The 5,090-nt window shown below is 51.2% G+C and overlaps 1 pseudogene; it reads right to left on the reverse strand.

Moving 5' to 3' along the window:
* Positions 1–1,840: 1,840 nt before the first annotated feature.
* On the reverse strand, positions 1,841–3,757 carry LOC140578374 (zinc finger protein basonuclin-2-like; annotated as a pseudogene).
* Between the last annotated feature and the right edge of the window lie 1,333 nt (positions 3,758–5,090).

Below are 5,090 nucleotides of genomic sequence, written 5' to 3' on the forward strand. Positions count from 1 at the left end.
TGATCTGGTGAAGTTTGTCTCCAGTGGCTACCCATACTTAAGCACCACTGGTGACGGTACAGAACACTAAGTGAGGACCCAAAGTGACTTGTGGCCAGATTTTCTGGAGAGCAGCCAAGATTTAAAACTCGTAGCTTACGCTTGTGTCCCCAGCCTGAAATATGAAAACACTTCAGTTGTTCAAATACATGCTTGATTTATGCAGTCTTCAGAAAGCACCTGGATCACCTTAAATAAAGCATTAAAATGTAAATAATAGAGAGATACAGAAATCTTGTCAACTTCTGGAGGGAACATTAATGAAATAACAACTAAGCTTGGATATCACATTCTGGATGATACCCCAGAGATCACTCCTTGGGAACACCTCAGAGATCACTCCCTGGGAACACCTCAGAGATCACTCCCTGGGAACACCTCAGAGATCTCTCTCTGAACAATACCTTGAACAGCACTTGGGCTGCTCTTACAAGAGCTAAAAGTAGAGATTAATATTACTCTGCTTATCTGCTATTGCGCTAAGACTCAATAGTTGTTTCAAATGGAAAGCAGAAAATCGGGTCATCAGCTCAGGAGCCACACATTCTCTGTATCTGGGACCCACAAGCATTTCAGCATTTTCTTAAAACGCCTTAGAGGCAGGTGACTTCAAGACACACAAAATATTACACATCCCCTTGTAGACTTGAAAAGTGCAAGACTGGGTCAACATACAAATGTGGCAACACAAAGAACAAATCATATGTTCAGAAGCCAAAAGCATGCAGGCCTTCTCTGCATTGGTACATTTATAAAAGAATTTGAGCTTTTTTTTTGTTTAGTCTTAAGTGTGCGTCAAAGTGAAAATAAAGAAATCAAATGAGCTAGAGGCTACATTTTCCTTCAGTCAGAGCTGGAGGTGCCATGAAATGAAACCAGCATGGGCCCTGACACCCTCAGTACATTTTTTACATAAAGAACCCTCTGGGATGTTATTTACAGATGAGGCTGTCATGCTCTGTTAATGGGTCATTTAAAAGCTATTATTACACTAATAATACACCGAGAAGGCTCTCTTCTTATTACTACCATTTCTGCGAGCAACAGTCACAAAAGAAGAGTCCGAACAGTTTCTTTGGAGATGGACGAGGGTTTCCACGGAAGCGGCAGGACGTGTTGGGGCCACAGGGACGCAGCAGCAGCAGAGCTACCCATCCAAGCATCTCTAGAGACTTCCACAAGTACAGAGTGAAAGTAAGAGGCCTGGGGGTGGGGGGCAGTCATTTGGCCACATGCCGGCGCAGGCTGGGGTTCTGGCTGTGCTGGTTGCAGCTCCGCGTCGAGGAGAATGTGAGGCTGCAGCCCGGAACCTTGCGGCGCTGCATCTGGCGCAGATGTACCGTCTTGAAGCGAGTGCCCTTGCAGCTGTATGGTTTGTGGCACAGCATGCGCAGGACAGCACTCGGGTCGACCCCCTGGCCCGGCAGCTCTGGGATCCCCTCCCTGGCACCACCCCTCACCCAGTCTGCCCTGTTTGAGCCACCCTCCCCTTCACTGGCCCCCTCCAGCTCGTTGCTGCCCTCATCAGACTCCTGTGAGGAACGCTCACAGGACGACATGCTAAGGTCCAGCGCCCCGCAGTCATCGGACAGGATCCGGAAGCATTTGCTGGCCCTAAAGTGGTCTGTGCCTTCAACCCCAAGGGGACGCTGCCGCAGATCTTGGTCAGGAGCTCTTCTGGCAGCCCCTGGGACAGCAGGGGCCAGACAGGGTCCCTCAGCTCACCCAGCTCTTTTGTCAGCAGTTTTTGGTGCAGGTTGATGTTGGCGCTGTGCCTGCAATTTGGGGAAGAGCAGCTGTGTTATGCCCCAGGGGGGCTCATGAGCTCATCTCCACAGAACATTTTGGATTCAGAGGCCTCTGACTTATTCTCAAAGTCCCTCTCATGTTCCTGATCTTCAGAACTGAAGCTGTCCATGCAGGGAATCGCGCTGGTCGTCCGAGCTTCATCCTGCTCCAGCTGGAGAATGTTCCTTAGTGCCAGCCTAGGGATCACCTCATCCCGGCTGGGAGATGCTTGGCTGCTGCCCCCACTGTGGTTGCTGTTGTTGTAAAGGTGGGAGTGTGGATGGTGGCATCCCTGGGTGCTAGTCATTCCATTCAGGACCCTGCCCCCTTCCTCCTCCTCCTCCTCCTCCTCTTTGTCGTCGAACACATCAGCCACGCTGATGAACTTTTCACTGGCATGCTGGATTTGCGGGGGCTTCTTCTTGGGTGTGGGGTCAACAGAATGTTCCTGGATGCCAGTACCAGGCAGCTTGTGGCTGACAAGCCCTGCCTCTGCCACTAGAGGATTGTGGGAGCCAGGGGCCGAGGCCTGCTGCTCGATGAGAGACGTGCTGTTAGAGGCCGGAGGGAGCTGGTGGGCAGGGAGACCGGTGAACTGACAAGATCCCCAGGGGACAACAGCGCACTATAGAATGGGCGTACCGGTTGTACTGGCTGGACTGATTATAAGGATGGGAAGATCAGAGAACTTTGCAGGGGAGACTGCAGCATGGGCTCGAGCGGTGGGGTAGTGAAGCCAAGAGGTGGCCGGTCAGAGTCAAACTGCTTTTGGTGCTGGAGATGACAGATGTGCCAGAGCCAACGCTGGAGCAGATGAGGTCCTCAACATGGGCATGTGTAGTCGGGGGTTAGGGTTGGCGCTGTGCCGGTTGCGGCTGCGCAGGGAGCTGAACACCATGTTGCAGCCCTCGATAGTGCAGCGGTGTTTGATCTTCAGGTGCACAGCATTGTAGTGGATCTTCAGGGTGCCCTTGTCATAGAAGGTCTTGCCGCATGCGTTGCAGTAAACTCGGTCCTTGCGGGAGGTAGAACCCATGCGCCGCATGCGGTGCATCTTGGAGGAGAAGGACAAGGTAACGATGCTCTTGGCTTGCTCACTCTTGACAAATGCATGTTGCTCACTCAGTCCAGCTGGCTGCTGCTGCTGCATAGGTACTTGCTGCTGTTGAGGCTGCTGGGAGGTGGGGGTCGGGGAGATGGTTGTTACGCTAGCAGGCTCTGGCTTAGGCTCGATCGCCACGGTGACACCGATGCCCCCCAGGCTTGGGCTTTGCCCATTGCGGAACGGCAAGAGAGACACCTCCGACTCACTGCTCTCGTTGGGGTCGCTCGGGTTTGGCAGACTGGACTCCCGTGGCCAGTGACCTGGCTGCTCCAGCCTGAGCCCATTCGGGGGCAGGCCCAGCATGGGGGCAGACACTGGGTCGATGTACTGGAAAGGAAGCAGGAAGGCCAGGCTGTTGGGGATGTTCTCAAAGTGGTGTATAGTGGAGGGATTGCTGTTCTCGAGGCGCGTCAGCAGGCTGGGGCTACGAGAGCGGTTGTTGCTCTCGATGAAAGTCCTGATGTCAGAGTCTGGCCTGGCCTTCCTTCTCCTGGATGGCCATGAGCTCCACGATGGATTTGGTCTCCCCGAAACGCAGGAACTGCGTAATGATCTCCTTCTCCCGGGACATAATAGTCCACTGGTCCAGAACCTTGCCTGCAGCATCCTGAAGGCCATATCAAGGGGAACAAAGGATACCACAAGAAGTCATTGATTCTGCATAATTGGCACAGCTGATTAAAGGTACATAGCTGCCTGCCTGCAATGTCCAAGCCTCCTGGAGCAAAGACCTCGTAGATCTTAACAGAGCGACACCCCACACACCCTCCTTCTCCTAGCTTCCCTTTCAGTCTTCTTCTCCTGTGTCACCAAGCAGGAAGTCATTACATTCATGGATAGAGAACAGGAACATTTTCAATCATGTCAACCGTAAAAACAACGAGGAGGAAGACTGATCTTTGGAAGGGGTCACTGCTGTGATTTGTCAAATTCCTGCCTTCCACAGAATATATTCATATAAACAATAGCATTAGAAAAGCTTAATGAAGCTTTAAAAATATGATTACCTTATATACTAAAATGACACAGTGTTAAAAGAATAGGTGATAAAATCTTTGTGTAGCTTGACAGTCCACCCTGTGAACTGGCATTTTTTAAAAACGCAAAAAAAAAACTAAGTGTAGTCTTATGGTCTATCTGTATAAATATTTACTTTATCAAAATCTACTTTTAAATGTTTACCAACCAGCTGTTAAATTGCGCAGCTGTGCACTAGAGCTAGAGTGACCCCAAATAAAGTAACACCCTGGTTTCACAGTGCCGCTGACTCAGGTGTTTACCTGTCGGCCACCTCAAACCCTCTGATGTCACTCTTCTCCTTTGCCCACCACAAGTGCGCCTTTGATCTCGGGCTCACGCCTTTAATGTCACTTTCAGCTGGTAGACATTTAGAGCAAGTTTTGGAGGCACCTTTATGAGGCTGGAGGGTGTGACGGGGCTTGTTTGAGCTCCACTAGCTGCTCTAATGAGAGCACTAACAGCAGGTGACCTGCGGACGCTCCAGCGTCCCAGACAAACGCTGGGAAAGGGCTGCTGTGTTCTGTGAATCCCTGGTAAAGGGCTGCTGTGTTCAGTGAATCCCTGGGAAAGGGCTGCTGTGTTCAGTGAATGGCCACTGTGCCAGGAACAGCTCGTAAATGCCCTCCCTCCTGCCCCCTTCCCAAATCAAACAAACAGCAAATGAGGCAACGCAGCACATAATGTCTACCAAACGGGGCCGGTTACCGGGGAGGGTGCTGGGTGGGGGTAGCTGTCGTGCTACGGGTCACCAGCCACACTCAGACATGCTCCAGAAAGGGGCCACCCAGACACCCCTGCAGGCAGGCCCTGCTCTTCAACGGGTGCTTTGGCAAGTGGTGTTCACTCCATAACACCACTACAAGAAAACTAATCCATCTCCCTCCATGACACTCCGTAGCACTCTTACATAATACTCCTGTATAACACCCCTCCAATAAAACCCCTCCATAACACTCCCTAGCACTCCTTGACGTTCCTTCATAACACTTCATAACTCCTTAATACATCCTTAACACTCCTTCACAACTTCCCTTACATCACCTTGGACGAGTGACTTTGCTCTTGCCATAGTATCTGAGCAAGACCTCGAGGTTCCCTTTTAAAAGCTGGATGCTGTTTTGTGACAGACTGATCCCGA

This window comes from Paramormyrops kingsleyae, chromosome 14, assembly GCF_048594095.1.
Source record: "Paramormyrops kingsleyae isolate MSU_618 chromosome 14, PKINGS_0.4, whole genome shotgun sequence".
NCBI classification, from domain to species: Eukaryota; Metazoa; Chordata; class Actinopteri; order Osteoglossiformes; family Mormyridae; genus Paramormyrops; species Paramormyrops kingsleyae.